Raw genomic sequence first — 24,985 nt, 5'->3', positions numbered from 1 at the left:
TTTCCCTCACAGTCTGGTGGGGAAACATGAAGACAGAACCAGATGGAACCAGGATGGACCCGGTCTGCAGCAGCTCCATGTTGAGCTGACCTGCTAACAGCTGCAGCTCATCTGTCTGATGCTAGCTGTTAGCTTTCACTGCTTCATGTTGTTATTGTTACATTATATCATATCTGCAAACCAACCCGCACTAGCTATGTAACTTGTAGCTGATAACTAGTAACAGTTACAGCAACAGTAAACAGCTAGCATTAGCTAGCAGACATGCTAACGTAAACAATTTGACTATAAAGAAGTAGTTGAAAGTTAAAGGACGGTTAATGCTGACAACTAATACAAATTTGATCCAGTTGGTTTGGAGATAATTGAACATGAACAGCATGAAGTGGCTAACAGCTAACACTGCTAACATGAACTGATGGACCTGGAGATAAATCTGCTGTAGCTGACTGCTAGCTTCAGCTAACTTTAACATTATGAATCAGCATCAGCTGCTCCAGCTCATCTTCAACGATACTGAAGGATTATTTGGTGAAGTTTTTATTTTTTACTCTGTAGATCAGCTGAGTTTCCCACCCGAGTGTGACAAATCAAATATGGCCGCATGTGAGCCAAGCTAATGACTGTTAATGAGAATCTTCCTTCCTTGCAGACTGTGGCCTACAGCATCCTCTGGGACATCAAGTTCCTCATGAGGTGAGCCTTTGACCTTTGACCTGTTACCAGATCTGTCTTGTACACCCTAGGGTCTTTAAAGGGGGACGCCACCCATTTTAAGAATTCACATGTTCTTCCTGTCCCAGCACAGTTCAGTCAAGACTTCTGAACCTGCTCCAGTCTTTCCTACAGCTGGAAACTGGAGTTCATGATGTCACTGTGATGTCAAATCTGTCTCTGTTCCATCGACCAATGAGGTTTCTGTCTGAGTTCTTCACCCAAATCAAGTTTCAGTTGTGGTTCCTACCTGTCAGCAGTGCTGGAATATAATCAGCAGCTGGTTTTACATCCCAGTTTCCTGTCTGATCTCCAGCAAGTTCAGAGACAGACTGAACTGGAGGAACGTGGATTCTTAAAATGTGCAGCATTCCCCTTTAAGTCAGTGGGATGTGACCTGAGCTGGGTGAGCTGTGGCATGTGTACTGACCCCCCCCCCCCCCCCCCCCCCCCCCCCCCGCAGGAACCTGGCCCTGGGTGGAGGCTTGCTGCTGCTCCTGGCAGAGTGCAGAGGGGAGGTGCGCAGTGTGTTCGCTGGTGTTCCCTCTCTGGGTCAAAGTTCACCGAAGCACCTGCTGCAGCTGGGGGGGCCGGGTGCTGCTGGTGCTCATGTTCATGACGCTGCTGCACTTTGACCTCAGCCTCTTCAGCGTGAGTCTCACACACACACACACACACACACACACACACACACACACAGACAGACATTTAACACCAGGCTGCCTCTGTCCTGTAGTCCTGTAGAGACCAGGTCCTGCAGAACCTGCTGCTGCAGCTCTTATCCTCCTGGTTTCAGACCAGACTAGCTGCTGTAGATAAATGTAGAACCATATTATAGTTCTGCAGGTCCTGTTCCTCCAGATCCTGCAGAACCTGGCAGCTCCAGCTCAGAATATACTGGAGAATATCAGCCACCTGCTATAGAACCATACTATCATGCAGTCTGTCTGAACCTGCAGCGGTGGTCTGTGAGCCAGCAGACTGACCGGGTCTAGCTACCTGACTCAGGTGATGAGTCTCCTCAGTGGAAATGCTTTGGGGAAACAGCAGGTTTGAATCATTATTGGTAAGAGGGGTGATGGTCCTGGTAGCTGCTGGTTTTCAGACCAGACTAGTCGCTGCAGAGCCAACATGTTCAACCATATTATTATTACTACCTGGCCAAGAGGCAATAACAGTATACAAGTCTATACAAATATCACAATGTACATAATATCTATACAGCAGCAGACATGTCCAGTATGTGCTGTAGCAGGGCAGAAGAAGCAGCTGTTAGAGGACGGCAGTGGGATGAAGGCTGTGGAGTTTTATTATTATTATTATTATTATTATTATTATTATTATACTGTGAGGCGTCCCGTCTCTCCTGCAGGTCCTGCAGAACCTGGTGGGCACGGCGCTCATGGTGCTGGTGGCCGTGGGCCTGAAGACCAAGCTGGCGGCTCTGACGCTGGTGGCCTGGCTGCTCTGCATCAACTTCTACTTCAACGCCTTCTGGAGCGTTCCGGCCTACAAGCCCATGCACGACTTCCTGAAGTACGACTTCTTCCAGACCACCTCGGTGATCGGAGGACTGCTGCTGGTGGTGGCGCTGGGGCCGGGGGGGGTGTCGGTGGACGAGAAGAAGAAGGAGTGGTGAGGGGAGGGGAGGGGGGGGGAAGAAGGAGTGGTGAGGGGAGGGGAGGGGAGGGGAAGAAGGAGTGGTGAGGGGAGGGGAGGGGAGGGGAGGGGGGGGGGAGTAGCTACTAGTGATGGACGATCTGTTTCTCTCCTGATACGACTCAATACTGATCTGAGTTCAGGATCAATACAGCCAGGATACGATGTGATCAATAAAAGTTCAGTGACAACAAAGTCTGACTGTGCAGAATTCTGTTTATTTCTGAGTCACAAATCTTTCTAGCGATGCCATTGGCTGCTAGAATGTAAACAACAATTTAAAAATGTCATTACAAAGTGACAATAATATAATTTGGATGGAGAGCTTGTGAAACTGTGATGGTCAAGAGTCTCATTAGTGATTACTACAGCAGAATAACATGGAGCTGATATCACCATTCATGTTCCTGACAGCAGAATAACATGGAGCTGATATCACCATTCATGTTCCTGACAGCAGAATAACATGGAGCTGATATCACCATTCATGTTCCTGACAGCAGAATAACATGGAGCTGATATCACCATTCATGTTCCTGACAGCAGAATAACATGGAGCTGATATCACCATTCATGTTCCTGACAGCAGACAGACTGACATGTTTTGTATTGAGATTTGTTGAATTGCGATACATCGTCCCATCACTAGTAGTGACGGAGGAAGAGATGGAGGAGGTGATGGAGGGAAGGAGGAGGAGAGGAGGATGGATTGGGTTTCTATGGAGATGAAGGAGGAGGAGGAGGATGGATGGATGGATAAAAAAGAGTGACTCCATACACCTCTCTCTCTCTCCCCCCCCTCTCTCTCTCTCCTCCAACAGTTTTTTATATTTATTTCCACTTCCCTCACTCCTCCTTCCCACACCTCCTTTTTAAAGCGACCAATCGGAGATTCTCTGTGTCACATGACATCTGTGTGTGTGTGTGTGTGTGTGTGTGTGGTATGAATGATGGCTTCACTGTGTTTGACTGACAGCTCCAACTCTGTCTCTGATTGGTCCTCTGCTTCAGTCAGGAGTTACACTTCAGTTCAAACCTTTAATGTTTTTTGGGGGTTTTTTCTGACATTTTCCACCAGTGTTTTGTCTCTAAATATTTCAACATTTCTGCAGTTCTGCCTGTTATTTATTATCATTATAAATATTCTGGTTATTAATCATTATTAGTTTCCATCATTTGAGGAACCAAATAATTTTTAGTTTTAAATCTTATTTCAACATCTTGACTATTTTCAAGTTTCAGTGACATCATGGTTGTGTAATATCAGTATATTCTGTATCTGAACTGCAGCTGAACTGAAATCTGTTTAATTCATATGATTTATATTAGTGATGTTTAGACCCAGGTAAAGAAAAAATTATATATGTTTCATTATTATATCAGTATATTAATCTGTATCTGTTCTTCTGTTTCTCTCACTCCTACACACACACACACACACACACACAGATGTCATGTGTATTTTTTTTATTTCAGAGATGAAATATGTTGGGTTTTTTGTCTTATGAAAGTTTCTGCAGTCGATGGATTGGATCAAATCTTTATCAGTGTGAAAAGCAGGAGAGCATCACCTGTCTGTCTCTCTGTCTGCCTGTCTGTCTGTCTGTCTGTCTGTCTCTGTCTGTCTGTCTGTCTGTCTCTCTGTCTGTCTGTCTGTCTGTCTCTGTCTGTCTCTCTGTCTGTCTCTCTGTCTGTCTGTCTGTCTGTCTCTGTCTGTCTCTCTGTCTGTCTCTCTGTCTGTCTCTCTGTCTGTCTGTCTCTGTCTGTCTGTCTGTCTCTCTGTCTGTCTGTCTCTCTGTCTGTCTGTCTGTCTGTCTCTCTGTCTGTCTGTCTCTCTGTCTGTCTCTCTGTCTGTCTGTCTGTCTCTCTGTCTGTCTCTCTGTCTGTCTGTCTGTCTGTCTGTCTCTCTGTCAGTGTTTTTTTTCCAGTATCTATAAAGTTATGACAGATTGAAATGATTTTCTATGGTGTTTTTGAAGCTGTTTAATAAATCCGCTGCAGCGTTGTGAAGCTTCTTGTCGTTTCTGATGTTTGGAGTCTCACAGTCAGGAAAACTGATTATTATTATTATCAGAGGGGGATGAAAGGTCAGTGACCTCCGACCTCCAGTCAGGTGCTTCAAAAAGGAAAACAGAATAAAAGTGGAGAATACAAAGCATTAAAATATATAGAAGGAAAAAAAAGCTTGTGAAAGCAAAGTGAAACGAGAAGCAGGTTGTAGAGCGACAGGCACACACACACACACAGGAGGCTGAATCTGACAATATTTGTTTTTAAATGTTCATAAAAATGAACTGTCCCTATGAATACATAAATAAATCATATAGTCATTTTTGCTTTTGCTTGTAATTGTTTTAATCGATTTATTTCATGTAAAGCACTTTGAGTTGCAATCTATGTATGAATGGTGCTATAAAACATAAAGATATTATTATTACATAATCCAGGTGAAAGCAAGACTAAAAAGTGTTTTTAAAAGTGATTTAAAGGAAGACACTGATCCATCGAGCCTGACGGAGAAACTCAGATCATCAATATGAAGCAAATCAATTCTGTTTTTATAAGAAACTATAGAGAGAGAGATGTGATATACAGAGATAGAGAGATACAGAGATATACAGAGGGATACAGAGATATATAGAGATATACAGAGATATATAGAGATATACAGAGAGATACAGAGATATATAGAGAGATACAGAGATATACAGAGGGATACAGAGATATACAGAGGGATACAGAGATATATAGAGATATACAGAGAGATACAGAGATATATAGAGATACAGAGATATACAGAGATATAGAGATATACAGAGATATACAGAGATATATAGAGATATACAGAGATATATAGAGGGATACAGAGATATATAGAGATATACAGAGAGATACAGAGATACCGTATTTCCTCTAATATTGGCCCGGGCCTTTATTTACCTCAACTGCAGAGTGTACCAGGCCTTTATTGGAAGCAGGCTTATATTAGAGACAGGACTTTATTTCTAATTCCCTCTGTTTGATAAGTATATTTGCTCATATTTTAGTACGCAGCCTCCTTGTTTTCTGATCTGCTTCTGTTGGGGTACGTTAGGTAGACGTTTTTTTGTTACTGCAATGCATTACGATAATTACGGTAATCGACGACGGCACGCTCCAGAGACTTCCGCCGGCCGAGCCGTCTTGTGGCACTTGTACGTTACTACAAACTACAGTTACAAACAGGCAGCAGGAGTTTACCGGTATCCACCATTGTTTGCATGTAAGCTGAAGCTAACTGAAGCTAACTGAAGCTAACTGAAGCTAACTGAAGCTAACTGAACCTGGGCACCGATGTGTTCCCGGTGATCCGGCCGAGATTTCGGCGGGGGTCCGGGGCTCGGATCGGGAGGATCGATGCGGGCCGTGGGCGCGGTGGAGAGGCAGCGGCGGAGAGAGGAGACGGACACGGTCCAGCCATGTACTAGGTTTTGACCTAGTTTTTTCCCCCGGACTGTATTTGAGGCCGGCCTTTATTTGTTCGTGTCGACCATTATCGGAGACCCGGCTTTTAATTGACTACAGGCCACTATTAGAGGATTTACGGTGTATAGAGATATACAGAGATATATAGAGATATACAGAGGGATACAGAGATATACAGAGATATATAGAGATATACAGAGATATACAGAGATATACAGAGATATATAGAGATATACAGAGGGATACAGAGATATATAGAGATATACAGAGATATACAGAGATATACAGAGATATATAGAGATATACAGAGGGATACAGAGATATATAGAGATATACAGAGAGATACAGAGATATACAGAGATATATAGAGAGATACAGAGATATATAGAGATATACAGAGATATACAGAGATATACAGAGAGATACAGAGATACAGAGATATACAGAGATATAGAGAGATACAGAGATACAGAGATAAATAGAGAGATACAGAGATATACAGAGATATATAGAGATATACAGAGATATACAGAGAGATACAGAGATATATAGAAAGATACAGAGATATACAGAGAGATACAGAGATATACAGAGATATATAGAGAGATACAGAGATATACAGAGATATATAGAGAGATACAGAGATATACAGAGAGATACAGAGAGATACAGAGATATACAGAGATATATAGAGAGATACAGAGATATATAGAGAGATACAGAGATATACAGAGATATATAGAGAGATACAGAGATATACAGAGATATATAGAGAGATACAGAGATATATAGAGAGATACAGAGATATACAGAGATATATAGAGATATACAGAGATATACAGAGATATATAGAGAGATACAGAGATATATAGAGATATACAGAGATACAGAGATATACAGAGATATATAGAGAGATACAGAGATATACAGAGATATATAGAGAGATACAGAGATATACAGAGAGATACAGAGAGATACAGAGATATACAGAGATATATAGAGAGATACAGAGATATATAGAGAGATACAGAGATATACAGAGATATATAGAGAGATACAGAGATATATAGAGAGATACAGAGATATACAGAGATATATAGAGAGATACAGAGATATACAGAGATATATAGAGAGATACAGAGATATATAGAGATATACAGAGATACAGAGATATACAGAGATATATAGAGAGATACAGAGATACAGAGATATACAGAGATATATAGAGAGATACAGAGATATACAGAGATATATAGAGATATACAGAGATATACAGAGAGATACAGAGATATATAGAAAGATACAGAGATATACAGAGAGATACAGAGATATACAGAGATATATAGAGAGATACAGAGATATACAGGGATATATAGAGAGATACAGAGATATATAGAGAGATACAGAGATATACAGAGATATATAGAGATATACAGAGATACAGAGATATACAGAGATATATAGAGAGATACAGAGATATACAGAGATATATAGAGATATACAGAGATATACAGAGATACAGAGATATATAGAAAGATACAGAGATATACAGAGAGATACAGAGATATACAGAGATATAGAGAGAGATACAGAGATATACAGAGATATATAGAAAGATACAGAGATATACAGAGAGATACAGAGATATACAGAGATATATAGAGAGATACAGAGATATACAGAGATATATAGAGAGATACAGAGATATATAGAGATATATAGAGAGATACAGAGATATATAGAGAGATACAGAGATATACAGAGATATATAGAGAGATACAGAGATATATAGAGAGATACAGAGATATATAGAGATATATAGAGAGATACAGAGATATATAGAGAGATACAGAGATATATAGAGAGATACAGAGATATACAGAGATATATAGAGAGATACAGAGATAGAGATACAGAGATCCTGAGGTTTCAGGCTGCAGATCAGACTGACCAGGCTGGTCAGTCGGTCAGTCGGTCAGTCGGTCAGTCGGTCGGTTGGTCAGTCAGTCAGTCGGTCAGTCGGTCAGTCGGTCGGTTGGTCAGTCGGTCCATTTGTTATCAGGTTAGTTGTCAGTTTCTTACTGACAGTGGAAACTGTACACAGGGTTTCTGTCAGTCAGTCTGATGTTAGTTTAGTTAGTAGTTCCATCATTTGTGTCTTAAAGGAAGTTTTTCTGTCAGTCGGTCAGTCAGTTGTTTATCAGGTTTCTGCTCACTGACTGAAACAGAAAGTCAGTCCAGTAGATGTCGGTGGTCGTTCAGTTAGACATCGTGTCAGTTCATTAGTTAGTTCTCAGTAATCAGCTGAACACAGTGCAGAAGTGTTCAGCAGTGTTCAGGCTGAAGGCTGCATGGAGTCTGCAGCAGCTGCACACTGAAAAGATTCTGCACAGGAAGAGATTTTAATTTAAAACTCAACAAACATGGTGACAGTCTGACCTCCACACACACACACACACACGCACACACACACACACACACACACACACACACACACACACAAAGTGACCAGTGGGTTTTGTCCAGGTCTTCTTCACTACAACTAATAAACAGCAGACTGGAGCCAAGGGCAGCACCTGAACCACACACACACACACACACACACACACACACACACACACACAGACACAGACACACACACACACACACACACACACCCACACACACAGACACAACTGCTGCTTTTTGGGAAAATCAATAACTCATAATTCCTCCTGTGTGTGTGTGTGTGTGTGTGTGTGTGTGTGTGTGTGTGTGTGTGTAGGTGTGTGTGTGTGTGTGTGTGTGTGTGTGTGTGTGTGTGTGTAGGTGTGTGTGTGTGTGTGTGTGGGGGTGTAGGTGTGTGTGTGTGTGTGTGTGTGGGTGTAGGTGTGTGTGTGTGTGTGTGGGTGTAGGTGTGTGTGTGTGTGTGTGTGTGGGAGGACAGACTGTGTGAAGGTTTCCTCTTGTCTGACCTTTACTGCAGTAAATGGATATTGACTGTAGTAAAGTCTGTGGTTGTTTTCTGAGTCTCAGTCTGTCCTTTACATAAAGAACAGAATAAAGTCAAAACAGAAGAGAGATGATAAAAAACATTACAGATTTATGATAAAACAACTATAGAGGTTTGTTCATATAATGAGTATGATAAAAGAATATTTATATTTTCTATTATTATCAATATTTACCTATTTTCTTTCTTTCTTTTGTTTTTTTAAATGTCATTTCACTGACAAATTATGTATTTTTTGTGTTTTATGTGAAGCACATAGAATTTGCCTTGAGTATGAAATGTGCTGTAGAAATAAAGTTTGCCTCGCCTAATAATAATAATATAATGACCTTTATTTGTATTGCAGCTTTCATACACAACATGCAGCTCAAAGTGCTTTACATCAATAGAAGGAAAATATTAAAATATATTTATACACTACCAGTCAAGTTTTGACACACCAAATTTTTCTTTATTTTTACTATTTTCCACATTTTAGAATAACAGTAAAGACTCAAAACTATGAAATAACACAACTGGAATTATGCAGCGACCAAAAAAGTGTTTAAACAAATCCAAACTATCTTATATTTTAGATTCTTTGCCTTGATGGAAAGACAAAGGCTTTGGAAAGAAATTCATACATAGGATCAACTTCACTATTTATATTTGTCTAAGAAACTCATTTCGAGCATTTCAGCAGAAGACTTTAGATCACAAAAAACATTAACAGGGATTTGTAAAAATTTTGTAGTGAATTGTTTTCAAAATATTACGTATATGAGAAAAATCTGTAATCTGTACAGACAGACAGGTTCATCGTTCTGTTTAAAGTCAAACTGAACTAAAATGTTCTCAGCTGGTTTAACTGGAACTGAACCGCATCAGACCGGTTCTGTGGTCTGAACCAGCTGGAACCTCTGAGCAGGAGAACAGACAGAGGAACCTCGGGTCTAACAGCAGAACATGCAGAGGAACCTCGGGTCTAACAGCAGAACAGACAGAGGAACCTCGGGTCTAACAGCAGAACAGACGGAGGAACCTCGGGTCTGACAGCAGAACAGACAGAGGAACCTCGGGTCTAACAGCAGAACAGACAGAAGAACCTCGGGTCTAACAGCAGAACAGACGGAGGAACCTCGGGTCTAACAGCAGAACAGACGGAGGAACCTCGGGTCTGACAGCAGAACAGACAGAGGAACCTCGGGTCTGACAGCAGAACAGACAGAAGAACCTCGGGTCTAACAGCAGAACAGACGGAGGAACCTCGGGTCTGACAGCAGAACAGACAGAGGAACCTCGGGTCTGACAGCAGAACAGACGGAGGAACCTCGGGTCTGACAGCAGAACAGACGGAGGAACCTCGGGTCTGACAGCAGAACAGACGGAGGAACCTCGGGTCTAACAGCAGAACAGACGGAGGAACCTCGGGTCTGACAGCAGAACATGCAGAACCTTCAGAATCAGAATCCTTTTATTGGCCAAGTATATTTGCACGTACAAGGAGTTTAGCTTAGTGGCTTCTGTACTTTCTGTTAAAGACAGAAAGAATAAAACACAATATAAACCAATAAAAACAGTATATAAAAAACAGCATATATATAAAACAGTATATAAAAAACAGCATATATATAAAACAGTATATAAAAAACAGCATATATATAAAACAGTATATAAAAAACAGCATATATATAAAACAGTATATAAAAAACACCAAAACAAATAGAAACAGCAGAAGAAAAAGAGAAGATCAGAATCAGTACAGTCCTGCTGGACACTAGATGGAGCTCCTGTGTTTGATAAGTGAGCAGCAGCAAGGAGCTAGGAGGCTTCCTCTGTCCTGTCTCCTTCTCCTGTCTCCTTCTCCTGCCTCCTGCCTCCTGCCTCCTGTCTCCTTCTCCTGTCTCCTGCCTCCTGTCTCCTTCTCCTGTCTCCTTCTCCTGTCCTGTCTCCTTCTCCTGTCTCCTGCCTCCTGTCTCCTTCTCCTGTCTCCTTCTCCTGTCCTGTCTCCTTCTCCTGTCTCCTGCCTCCTGTCTCCTTCTCCTGCCTCCTGCCTCCTGTCTCCTTCTCCTGTCTCCTTCTCCTGTCCTGTCTCCTTCTCCTGTCTCCTGCCTCCTGTCTCCTTCTCCTGTCTCCTTCTCCTGTCCTGTCTCCTTCTCCTGTCTCCTGCCTCCTGTCTCCTTCTCCTGTCTCCGTAGAACAAATAAAGGAAGATTCTGTAGAGTGGAGAGAGTTTGAGTGACAGGAGCAAAACCTCATCAAAAAAATACATTTATTAATTGGGTCAGGATCTTCATCATCATCATCATCATCATCATCATCATCATCATCATCAGGCAGATTTATTTTAGAAATAAGTGTCCAGAGCTCCAGTCTCTGTTTCCTTCACACTGTAACTGGAAAATCAAACACAAATATAATGAATTTTCATCAGCTGGTCTGATAGATCAAGAGAAAAAAAATAAAATATACTAAAATAAACAGAACGACTTTCATATCAGATGATCTGAACGTCCAAGCAGAATCAGAATCAGTTTAAAAAAAAAGACAAAAGAAAAAAGAAACGAAGAGTTTCTCTCTTCTGCAGAATCCATTTTCTGACAATCATCTGCTGCTTTTCAATTTCAGGCAGCAAACATGTTTCCAAAATAGAAATATAGACTTTGGAATGAAACTCTTCATAAACATCAGAACACATCAGAAGTACATGTAGTTTATAAAAAAAAAAAATAGAAATAGAAATGTCAGAAGCAGGATGCTGCTGTTCAGTTTGAACATGATTCACTGTTAGAGCTGACTGATGGAAGACAGCAGGAGAGAAATGATAATAATAATAATAATAACAATAATAATAATAATAATAATAATAATAATAATAATGAGAACAGAAATATATCCAGGTCTAGAGTATAAATGTGTATAAATATAGAGCTGTAGAGCCAGAGCAGGTTCACAGTGTTCACGTCTCTCCACTCCGATCAGAGAGGAAAACTCCATTTCTGTTTTTAAGGCAAAACTTAAAATGTATTATTAAAACATATTAAAACTTAAAACATATTATTAAAACTTAAAACCAGGGGACCGTCACACTTAAAACATATTATTAAAACTTAAAACTTATTATTAAAAATGATTAAAACTTAAAACTTATTAAAACTTAAAACTCATTATTAAAACTGATTAAAACTTACTATCTAAAACACTAAAACACTATCATGTAACCTTCCTCTTCCTCATCTGCTGTTTATTTCCTTTGTGTTTTATCTTATATGATGTTTTATAATATTCTGTGATATGAGCTGTCGTCCTTTCTATATTTCTCTTGCTTCCCTTGTTTTATTTATTTTACATCATATTACATTATATTATATGTAGTATGCGCTGTTTTATTGTTCTTTTCATTTATCTTTTGTAAAGTGTGTTGGGACTTGTGATAATGCATTTTAAATAAAATAAATTGAATTGAAATCAAAAGAATAGTTCACCCAAAAATGAAGATCCTCTCCTCCTCCTGCTGAAACAGCTGAAGTTTGTTTGTTTATAAAACACAAAGTGTTTGGGGATCGGTTCTTCAGGTTCTTTAGGTTCTTCAGGTTCTTTAGGTTCTTCAGGTTCTTTAGGTTCTTTAGGTTCTTCAGGTTCTTTAGGTTCTTCAGGTTCTTTAGGTTCTTTAGGTTCTTTAGGTTCTTCAGGTTCTTCAGGTTCTTCAGGTTCTTTAGGTTCTTCAGGTTCTTCAGGTTCTATCCATAAAGTTCCTCCATCAGCTCTGCAGCAGGATCCAAGTCTCCTGGAGCCAAAGTGGAAAAGATGCATATTTACACAGATATTTAGAGCAAATATTCACTGCGGCTTTGTTTTGGAGAAACGGTTCTGCGTGGAACCAGACTGTAAACCAGATGCAGCAGTGAGTTCTTCACCAGGTCTCTGAAGGGTTCTGAAACAGATCTGGTTTACGGTCTCCAACATGTTGACATGTTCTGGAGCCGGAGCAGCCAGAGAGAGGCTGAGGGTCGACTCAGAGCCACAGCTCCGCTGCTATTGGTCCAGAATCAATGACCTGTCAATCACTGGACAGACAACCTGTCAATCACTGGACAGACGACCTGTCAATCACTGGACAGACAACCTGTCAATCACTGGACAGACCACCTGTCAATCACTGGACAGACGACCTGTCAATCACTAGAACAACCCCGTTTTATAACCGTTATATCTGTTAATGTCAGTTATTTTGAAAATCTCCGTAAGGACACACATTAGAAGAAGTGAAATTAGCTGCTGAGACCAAAACCTCTGGTGGAGAAAATGTCTTGACTTTATATTTTATCAGAAGTTGGTTTGTGGTCCAGAGGCTTCATGGAGTCGGAGGTTTGGAGTCTTTCTGGAGCCGGACTCTAGCGGACCGTAGAGGACCTGCAGCCGGCCGACACTTCAGGACCGGCTTCAACACCGGAGGGACGAACCAGACTTCCTGTTTACACTGCTACTCCTTTAACCTGGAACCTCTGGGGCTGGATCCTGGATCTGGATCTGGATCCGGATCCTGGTCCTGAACCTCCCAGCTTCAGGACTGTCTGTGGCTCACCTGTCTGTGGTTCACCTGTCTGTGGTTCAGGGTCATGGTCAGCTCCATTTAAATTTTACATTCAGCACATTCTGCCTGTGTGTGTGTGTGTGTGTGTGTGTGTGTGTGTGTGTGTGTGTGTGTGTGTGTTAATTAAAGCGTCAGATCATTAATGAGTCAGTTGATAGTAAAAGGGGTGAAATGTTAAAAGCTTCGGCGTGTTTCTCTTGTTTTAACTCAAATAGCAGAATACTTTCATTTCCCAGCAGCCTTTGTGTTTTCAGCAGAAATATTCGGGGCGTTCGGCCTTCAGCCGGCTGGTAAAGAAACAAACCAACGAAGGAATAAAGAGTCAGAACCACAGAAAGAACCACAGAAGAAGAAACCTGCTGATTAAATTTAATACGATGATGAACTGAGCGACTTTCCTCTTCCAACACAGACAGGAATGTTTGGAAATGTTGACAGATTTTACTTTAAAGTTTAGATATTAAAGGAATTCATATTTTCTGTCCTTTCTATTCATAACTGATCAAAGATGTTTAATGAACACATTGTTAAAATGTGATTTTGTTTGATGGTTAAATTTAAAGTTTTTACATTTTCAAAGCTCCTTTTCTCCAGTCAGTTTCAGTCGAACTCGAACTCCAGGAAACGCATCACAGCTGGACTCGCTCCTGATTGGCTCCCTCACTACAGAATGACTGAAATCCGTCCAATCAGGATCCAGTCTGCAGCATCTGAACTGAAAGCCTCCACTCGGCTGCTGTCGGCCAATCAGGAGCCAGGATTGTGACGACTCAGTCTTCACATTCATTCAGTTTAACTTTGACCTGAACTATTATTCTGCAGAACATCATGAAGAACTTTATTCTGATCTTATCAGATTATTATTATTATTATTATCAGATATTCTTATTCTGAGAGAGGAGAGAGGAACTGAAGTTAAACTGTCTGTCTGCCTGTCTGTCTGTCTGTCTGTCTGTCTGCCTGTCTGTCTGTCCTGTGTGTTTTTTTCCTCCACAGTTATTTCTGTTTTCTTTCTACTGAGAAACAATAAAAGATTAATCTGTAATAATGTTATAAATAAATATCAGTTTCCACAGATCATCTCTGTCTGATTTCTCTGTTGAGGAAACAAGAGCAGAATTTATATCGAACTTATAAATGCTACTGTTGCAACATTTTACATTTTAAGAATAATATCAGAAGAAAGAATATTTTATAGGTTTTATGAACAGTAATCAGGTATTTATACATTTTATAAAAGAATCAAACAATATTTCATTTGGTTTATGAGACAATCTGTCAGTATTTTATATAATACTACATTTATATTATTATTATTTTATATATTTTATGAACAGCGGTCTGTATTTGATATAGTTTCTAAATGACAATCAGTGTTTCTATATTTTATAAAATAATCTGTCAGTGTTTGTTATATTTCATTAAGAGAATGTGTCAGTTTTCTGTCAGTGTTTTGTCTGTGGCTCTGACAGAATGATAATAGATTCATTCCAACTGGCTTCATGTTTCTATTCATCTGCAGATAATAATGTTGTTATTGTATCTGACAAGAGGCCGGGCTCGCTCGCCCGCTCTCCCTCTCTCTCTCTCTCTCTCTCTCTCTCTCTCTCTCTCCCCCCCTCTCTCTCTCTCTCTCCATCTCTCTCTCTCTCTCTCTCTCTCTCTCCCCCCCCTCTCTCTCTCTCTCCATCTCTCTCTCTCTCTCTCTCTCTCCCCCCCTCTGTCTGTCTGTCTCTCTCCCCCCTCTCTCTCCCTCTCTCTCTCTCTCTCTCCCTCTCTCTCTCTCTCTCTCTCTCTCTCCCTCTCTCTCCCCCCTCTCTCTCTCTCTCTCTCTCTCTATCGATCGCCCTCCTGCTGTCTAAACAGAGTCTTAATCTGCTGCAGAGTCGATGAAATGAAATTGGGAGAATCGATGCAACGAGAAAAGAAACTAAACGAAATTGAGGGTTTTTGGGTGTGAGGTGAAGTGAAGCATGCTGGGTAGAGCTGCAGACTCACTGCAGAGTCTCATCACACACACACACACACACACAGCAGACAGACTGAACCTGCCTGATGAAACTGAACGTGTGAAAAAGGTTTAATGATGTAAAATAAAACCTGAAAACTCTTTACAGGCTGCTCTGACCTCTGACCTCTGACCTCTGACCTCTGACCTGCTCCCTGCTGTGTTGGAGGAAGTGATGTCAGACTGATATCTGGAGCCGATATCGTTCTCCTCTGATTTGATGCAGTTTGGTTGACTGGATGTTTCGTCTGTCCGGTGAAAACCTTTCAACAGTTTTTGATTGATTTTAGTTTCCATATAGACACAAAACATGACATCTCATACATTTATTACAAACAAAACAACCGAACATAAATGAAAAAAAGAAAGACAAACACCAGTTAACTGAAGCAGAGTTGGTGTCTTCTCTCCTGCAGGACACCAACACTACTGAACGTCCATCTGAACACCGGACCTGCACCTTCTCTCACCTCTTCTGCCTGCAGGTTAACACATTATCTGTTCATTATCACCTCTTTTATGAAATCCACCTTTATTTCTTCTATTATTTTCATCCCTTGATTTGCAAACCTCAAAAAAAGAGAAAAAAAAAAAAGGCAAAAACAAAAGCAACATCTAAGCAGTTAGAGTTAGAACGGTGACCGTCTCTTACTGCTTTATTCCATCCCATGGCTTCAAATTGTGCTGTTCAGTTTTGAAGATGATTTGAGAACACAGATCGATCTCAAAGATAAAAATGAAACCAGATGTGAAGTGAAGATAAGACACATCTGGGAGACGGACGGGGTTACAAACCGGAATAAAGAAATAAGACATAAAAGACCGATGAAAGCAGACATGAGGATGAAGATAAAATAAAATAGGAGGATTGGGAACACGATAAGAATGTTTTCCTGTTCCAGAGATTTAAAGGAGCCAACACATATATTTTATTATTATTATTGATATTATTGATATTCTCCTGGTTTTTGCTTCAGTGGAGAGTTTTAGTGTCCCATGATGTCTCCATGTGAAGAAAACTCTGGAGGAAACACTGAATACTGAGAATGTTCTGGACATGAAACTGGAAAAATGTAAGGATATTTATGATTTTTAAAGAAAATGTGGAGTAGAGCAGCTCTAGAGTTTCTATTATGGAATTTAATTTCTGTTAGTGCGACCTGGAGGAGAGAAAGTCTGCAGACAGAGAGAGAAACATGCAAGGAAGGAAGGAAGGAGGGAAGGAAGGAAGGAAGGAAGGAAAGAAGGAAGGAAGAAAAGCAGGAAGGAGGGAAGGAAGGAAAAAATGAAAGGAAGAAAGAAAGTGGTCAGTCATTCTCAGAGGTGACCACACACACACACACACAGTTCCTAGTAATTTTCAATTTCATGGGAACTGGACCGGAGGCCATATAGCCAGGGGCTGTGTGTGTGTGTGTGTGTGTGTGTGTGTGTGTGTGTGTGTGTCACCTCTGACTGCCCTGGCCAGGCTGACACCAATAACTGCTGTTTTTTCTTTCTTTCTTTCTTTCTTTCTTTCTTTCTTTCTTTCTTTCTTTCTTTCTTTCTTCCTTCCCTCCTTGCTTCCTTCCTCCCTCCTCTCCTCTCGTCCTTGTTGACCCCTCTTGACCTCCTCCTCTCCTCTCTAAAACAGAGAGAAAGGGAGGAATGTGAAGAGGATGGAGGGAGGAGAAAAGACCGGAACAGAAACAGAGAGAAAGAAGAGAAAGTGTGTTTTCAGTGTTTCAGGCTGAGTGTCGGCGCTGTGTTGCCGTTAGCGATGGGTCCGTGTTGGCATCACTAATAATCTATTAGTAGTTACTAGTTACTAGTAATCGTTCTTATTAATGGAAATACTTCATCAAGTAAATACTAAAAAAGTAAATATAACTTCCTCACCCTACCTTCCCTCTGCTCTGATTGGTCGGTTCATCTCAACATCAGAGTGGAAACAGCTGCAGCAGCTGAACTGCAGTTTGTAGCTGCTGCAGCTTAACTCTGTAACTGAGTTTGGAGCTTCCACTGAAAATGAAACTTCCTGTTGATGTGCAGCCTGAAGCATGCGGCCATGCGGCCATGTTGACATGCGGCCATGCGGCCATGCGGCCATGCTGCCATGCGGCCATGCGGCCATGCGGCCATGCGGCCATGCTGCCATGCGGCCATGAGGCCATGCGGCCATGCGGCCATGCGGCCATGCGGCCATGCTGCCATGAGGCCATGCGGCCATGCGGCCATGCGGCCATGCGGCCATGCTGCCATGCTGCCATGCGGCCATGCGGCCATGCGGCCATGAGGCCATGCTGCCATGCGGCCATGCGGCCATGAGGCCATGCGGCCATGCGGCCATGCGGCCATGAGGCCATGCGGCCATGCGGCCATGCTGCCATGCGGCCATGCGGCCATGCGGCCATGCGGCCATGCGGCCATGAGGCCATGAGGCCATGCGGCCATGCGGCCATGAGGCCATGCGGCCATGCTGCCATGCGGCCATGCGGCCATGTTGCCATGAGGCCATGCGGCCATGCGGCCATGAGGCCATGCGGCCATGCGGCCATGCGGCCATGCGGCCATGCGGCCATGTTGCCATGAGGCCATGAGGCCATGCGGCCATGCTGCCATGCGGCCATGCGGCCATGTTGCCATGAGGCCATGAGGCCATGCGGCCATGCGGCCATGCGGCCATGTTGCCATGAGGCCATGAGGCCATGCGGCCATGCGGCCATGCTGCCATGCTGCCATGCGGCCATGCGGCCATGTTGCCATGAGGCCATGAGGCCATGCGGCCATGCGGCCATGAGGCCATGCGGCCATGCGGCCATGCGGCCATGCGGCCATGTTGCCATGAGGCCATGAGGCCATGCGGCCATGCGGCCATGCTGCCATGCTGCCATGCGGCCATGCGGCCATGCGGCCATGCTGCCATGCTGCCATGCTGCCATGCGGCCATGCGGCCATGTTGCCATGAGGCCATGCGGCCATGCTGCCATGAGGCCATGCGGCCATGTTGCCATGTCTTCACCATCTCTCTCCTTCACAGTGAAGAAATCTGTAAGCTGACCTGAGTCTGAAGTAAAGAAGTCTCCTGCAGGTGGCGCTGTGCTCCTGCAGCTGGGTCTTAACAAAGTGCTTCATAAAGGAGAATAAAGTCTCACTGGTAAACATGACAGCTGACTCTGTTCCATAAAGCAGGCACTTCAGGGGGAGGGGGGGTCAAAGGTCATGGGAAAGTAGAGGGTTGAACTTTGACCCCTGCTGGCACCCAGGTGAGTTACCTGATGATCGCACAGGTGGGAGGGGTCAGGACCGGGGTCAGCTGGGTGTGTGTGTGTGGCGGGGGGGTTCTTTGGCCTTGATAACATCAGCAACGATGAGCTGATACTGAGACACACACACACACACACACACACACACACACACACACACACACACACACCTGGTCAGTAAGCTGAGTGTGTATCAGATAAGCAGCAGTGTTTTGTTAGCAGAGTCTTTATTCATCACCATGTAGCGTAGCGGCTAATGCTAACCAATGTTGACATCACAGGAGTCACTTTCTACCAAACTGACAGTGATGGAGGGAAAATATCTGCTGGTGTGGAGGAGAAGGAGAAGGAGTAGTAGTAGTAGTAGTAGTAGTAGTAGTATTAGTATTAGTATTAGTATTAGTATTAGTATTAGTAGTAATGTAATGATTCATTGAGTCAGGTTCTCTCTCTCCAGGTTGCTGGTTTGACTCCAGGATGAAGGAGGCTCCGCTGGCTGCCTGTCCCAGATCGAGGCTCTGCTCCCCCCCCCCCTTCGCCCCCCCCACCCCCCCCCAGGCTCCAGGCTGCTCGGCCTATCAGGTTTCACATACAGAGCAGGGAGGGAGTTCTAATTGGTCACGCTCCGTCTGATGTCATTGTTCGTGGGTCGCCCGCGGTCACTGATGAGGTCAGTAGACCAGAAGTCAACAGCAGAGGGGTGTGTGTGTGCGTGTGTGTGTGTGTGTGTGTGTGTGTGTGTGTGTGTGTGTGTGTGTGTCGCACATGCCAGCATGATGGATCAACATGGAGGAAAGGTTTCTTCTTTGAGACGGACAGGTAATCTGTTTTTATTGTTTGCAAAAACATGAAAACACCAGTCAGTTTGGAGGGAGGGTGGCGTGCACAGTCGAGAACCTGCGTCCCCCTCGTCTACGATTGGCCAGTTTTCCACGAAGAAGAAAAATACACCAAACTACCTGGAGGCCAGAAAAACAGTAGCTGCGTTTGAACAGAGTTAAAGTGTCTTAGGGGAGTTTTCCATTAAGATGTGTCTCTGTTCTAGCTCTCTAGTCTGAGTCATTGTCGGTCTAGCGATCTTCACGCCCCCCCCGCCCCCCACCCCCCTCCGCCGCTCCACACACACACACACACACACACACACACACACACACACACACACACACAGCGCTGGCAGCCGCAGTTGGCTTCAGTGTCTCCTGTGCTGAGCAGCTTGGTGTCACGGAGCCCGCAGGCTGAGAGAGCTGCTGCCATTCAGACGCACAATGAGCAGCCAGCCAGGTTACATCACACACACACACACAACACACACACACACACACACACACAGTTACTGGTTATCAAAAGATTTTCAGAATGCAATAACACACATCACACAACTTTATTTTTAGGTGCACACAAGTGCAGAGGCTGACGGTGGATACCTGCTGAACCAGACCTGACCAACACACATCTACCACAGCTCCTGTTTTATAAACATATTGGAGACTATATGAAACTGTTTTGGTACGTTTTTCAAACCCATTAGTTCATCATCTTAATACGGTTTGAATATGCAAACTGTTTGTTGGTTTTTGAAAATTGACATTATGTTAAACTGCTTTGATGATATTGTTTACGAATTGAATTTTTCTCCTTTGTGTTTTTCCATGAGTCTTGAAATGTGTCTCTCCTCTCTATCTCTCTCTCTCTCTCTCTCCTCCTCGTCTCTCTCTCTCGTCTCTGTCTCTCTCTGTCTCTCTCTCTCTCTCGTCTCTCTCTCTCTCCTGTCTCTCCTCTCTCTCCTGTCTCTCTCTCTCCCTTCTCTCTCTCTGCTCTCCTCTCCCTCTCTCTCTGCTCGCTCTCTCTCCTCTCTCTCACCTCCTCTCTCTCTCCTCTCTCTCTGTCTCTCTCTGCTCTCGTCTCCTCTCTCTCTCTCTCTTTCTCTCTCTCTCACTCTCTCTCTCGAGTCTCTCTCTCGTCTCTCTCTCTCTCCTCTTCTCTGTCTCTCTCTCTCTCCTCTCTCTCTCTCTCTCTGTCTCTCTCTCTTCTCTCTCTCTGTCTCTCTCTCCTCTCTCTCTCTCTCTCTCTCTCTCTCTCTCTCTCTGTCTCTCGCCCCCTGTGGTTTCTCCTCTATATTTAGTGTATCTGTTCTTCCAGCTGAGCAGAGCGCTGTCTCCTCTCTAATGGTCTCATTGTTTTCCGGCTGACTGCAGAGATTGACTATCGACCAGAGCTGACCCCAGATCAGCCCTCTCCCGCCCACCTATACATACATAATACACTGCTACAACTACATCGCTGACCCCAGACCAGCAGCTCCACCCACCTAGAGGCTGTCAGGTGATGTAAACACCTGACAGGGGCGGCCATGTTGGAGGTCCACAGCTCTATGAACAGACATGGTTCATTTCTGACTGACGATTTCCATCACTTTGATTTCTGATTAGCACACTAGCTAACGTAGCTAGCAGCAGCTAGCGTTAGCGTGTTCACATTAACATCAGTGTGTTTGCCGGCTAGTTAGCTAGCTAACAGTTTGTTCAGGTTAACTGAGCTGACTCTTCTCAAGCTACAACTCAGAGTGTTTTGGAGTTAGAGACTAGGGCTAAAGACAAGACAGTTTACTGTGTCACAGTACACCAAATCCACCTTATCACACTATTTCACTTTTACTGAGAACGTTACTTGAATGGATCTACAGCCACACCACAACAAGCTGACTCAGCTGCTCTCTGCTTCTAGCTGCTTCATACAGATTTACACTTTATTAACTAACACACAGTTCTACAGATTTACACTTATTATTAACTAACACACAGTTTCTACAGATTTTACACTTTATTAACTAACACACAGTTCTACAGATTTACACTTTATTAACTAACACACAGTTCTACAGATTTACACTTTATTAACTAACACACAGTTCTACAGATTTACACTTTATTAACTAACACACACAGTTCTACAGATTTACACTTTATTAACTAACACAGTTCTACAGATTTACACTTTATTAACTAACACACAGTTCTACAGATTTACACTTTATTAACTAACACAGTTCTACAGATTTACACTTTATTAACTAACACACAGTTCTACAGATTTACACTTTATTAACTAACACAGTTCTACAGATTTACACTTTATTAACTAACACACAGTTCTACAGATTTACACTTTATTAACTAACACAGTTCTACAGATTTACACTTTATTAACTAACACACAGTTCTACAGATTTACACTTTATTAACTAACACACAGTTCTACAGATTTACACTTTATTAACTAACACACAGTTCTACAGATTTACACTTTATTAACTAACACACAGTTCTACAGATTTACACTTTATTAACTAACACACAGTTCTACATGTTCCTCCATCATGGAGACAGGCTGCTGCAGGTTGGAATAAAACTGTAACACCTCTATACATTTAAATTCTACACCAGGTTAAGCTAAGCTAGGCTAAGACTACAGCGCTGGTAGACCGATAGAGAAATGTTATGTTATGATGCCTAGTCTGATTTTTTCAAACAGTAATATTGGATTTATAATTCAGTGTCACTATTGCTACTTATCTTAGTTTTCTTGTGTTTTGTTGCATTAAGGTGAAATTAGCTCAGTTTTTGCTTGTTTATCCTTTGTCTTCCGGGTTTGATTTTCAAAATAACATCTGAAGCAACGCTGCTCAGCTGCCGACTTTCAGCACATGAATGCAGTTATGTGCTGGTGTAATAAAAAATCAATAATGGTCTAATAGTGGAAATCCCAGATCCACCAATCCACCACCACCAAAATGTGATCAACTGATCCTTGGACCGAGAGCGGACAGACAGACAGACAGACAGACAGACAGACAGGCAGACAGACAGACAGACGGGCAGACAGACAGGCAGACAGACAGACAGACAGACGGGCAGACACACAGGCAGACAGACAGACAGACAGACAGACAGACAGACGGGCAGACAGACAGACAGGCAGACAGACAGACAGACAGACAGGCGAGCAGACAGACAGACAGGCAGACAGACAGACAGACAGACAGGCGAGCAGACAGACAGACAGGCAGACAGACAGACAGACAGTCCAGCAGGACGCCCTTCTTGTTTTTTTACCTGACTCCACAACAAACTTCCCAACTGGGCCAATAAATAAAGATTGATGAATTTGTGCAGTTAAGATAAAAACCATGTGACCACAGTCTGAAGCCTCCTGTCTCCTGCTCTGCTCCTCCAGAGGTAAAAAACATGTTTCCTCTCCTGGGTGAATGGACACTTTTCTTCCCCTGCAGTCAACCTGTCAGAGAAATTAGCAGATTACGGTGGCGGTGAAAGATAATGGCTGTATTTATCCCACCTGCTGCTGAGGCTCCAGCACAAGGCCAGGGTGTGTTGAAGACATTCAGCTTTCACCGCCGTCTCGCTGCTAATTCACACAACAGCGAGTCGCCTCTCAATGCTTTTAATTTGCTATATCTGCATTTGAATATATCTGTCAGGTACGTGTGTGTGTGTGTGTGTGTGTGTGTGTGTGTTTGTTTGTTCCTAAATGAAGTGCTCAATCAGACGAAAGGTCATTATTAGTGATGAACAATTATGTACAAGGCCAGGGGAGTTGGCCTTGTGATACACACTGGTCCTTTTAGTTCAAACGCACACACATGCACAGACACACACACACACCACACACACACACACACACACACACAGGCTCTCAGCAGTAATGTGTGTAAAGAGGCAGGTTGTCCTGTCCTTCAGAGTCACTTTGCTTCACAATAGCAGCGAACCATCAGTTGCTCCTAATGCTAATAGCTAAGCGCAGCAGCAGCTCTGCCTCCGCCTCCCTCCATTCTCCTCTGCCTCGCTCCACCACTCTCTCTCTCTGACTTCCCTTTCTTCTCTCTAATGGCTCTCTGCCCTTTCCTGCTTTCTTCACCCTCATCCCTCCATCTCTCTCTCTGTTTCTGTCTCTATATATCTGAGTGTTAGCGGTTGAATTCCCTCTTTGTTTCTGTCAAATGTCGTCTGATGTTTTAATTGACAGTATTCGCAGTTTTAATATTTACAGTATTTACAGTTTTAATACAGTTTTTACAGTGTTTACAGTTCTAATACTTACAGTTTTTACACTTTTAATACTAACAGTGTTTACAGTATTTACAGTTTTAATACTGACAGTTTTTACAGTATTTACAGTTCTAATACTTAACAGTTTTTACAGTTTTAATACTGACAGTGTTTACGGTATTTATAGTTTTTAATAGTTTTATTGTTTTAAATACTTAGTTTTTACAGTTTTAATACTAACAGTTTTTACAGTATTTAGTTTTAATACTTACAGTATTTGCAGTTTTAATACTTACAGTGTTTACAGTTTTAATACTAACAGTTTTTACAGTATTTACAGTTTTAATACTTACAGTTTTTACAGTTTTAACACTAACAGTTTTTACAGTATTTACAGTTTTAATACTTACAGTTTTTTACCGTTTTAATACTTACAGTTTTTACAGTTTTAATACTGACAGTTTTTACAGTATTTACAGTTTTAATACTTACAGTTTTTACCGTTTTAATACTTACAGTTTTTTACAGTTTTAACACTAACAGTTTTTTACAGTATTTACAGTTTTAATACTTACAGTTTTTACACTTTTAATACTGACAGTTTTTTACAGTTTTTACAGTTTTAATACTGACAGTTTTTACAGTTTTAATACTGACAGTTTTTACAGTTTTTACAGTTTTAATACTGACAGTTTTTACAGTTTTAATACTGACAGTTTTTACAGTTTTTACAGTTTTAAATACTGACAGTTTTTACCGTTTTAATACTTACAGTTTTTACAGTTTTTAACACTAACAGTTTTTACAGTATTTACAGTTTTAATACTTACAGTTTTTACAGTTTTAATACTGACAGTTTTTACAGTTTTAATACTGACAGTTATTTACTGTATTTACAGATTTAATACTTACAGTTTTTACAGTTTTAATACTGACAGTTTTTACAGTTTTAATACTGACAGTTTTTACAGTTTTTACAGTTTTAATACTTACAGTTTTTACAGTTTTAATACTGACAGTTTTTACCGTTTTAATACTTACAGTTTTTACAGTTTTAACACTAACAGTTTTTACAGTATTTACAGTTTTAATACTTACAGTTTTTACAGTTTTAATACTGACAGTTTTTACAGTTTTAATACTGACAGTTTTTTACTGTATTTACAGATTTAATACTTACAGTTTTTACAGTTTTAATACTGACAGTTTTTTAACCGTTTTAATACTTACAGTTTTTACAGTTTTAACACTAACAGTTTTTACAGT

The 24,985-nt window shown here is 41.9% G+C and overlaps 1 pseudogene across 1 annotated transcript; it reads left to right on the top strand.

The window, feature by feature from the left end:
• Positions 1–619: 619 nt before the first annotated feature.
• Positions 620–2,353, top strand: LOC139924025 (surfeit locus protein 4-like; annotated as a pseudogene). Its single transcript, XR_013505064.1, has 3 exons — positions 620–696; positions 1,178–1,365; positions 2,087–2,353. The product of XR_013505064.1 is annotated as a surfeit locus protein 4-like (transcript).
• Positions 2,354–24,985: the final 22,632 nt, after the last annotated feature.

Source organism: Centroberyx gerrardi, chromosome 8, assembly GCF_048128805.1.
Source record: "Centroberyx gerrardi isolate f3 chromosome 8, fCenGer3.hap1.cur.20231027, whole genome shotgun sequence".
Classification (NCBI taxonomy): Eukaryota; Metazoa; Chordata; class Actinopteri; order Beryciformes; family Berycidae; genus Centroberyx; species Centroberyx gerrardi.
The sequence above is the reverse complement of the archived record's forward strand: the minus strand, read 5'-3'. Positions and strand labels throughout refer to the sequence as shown.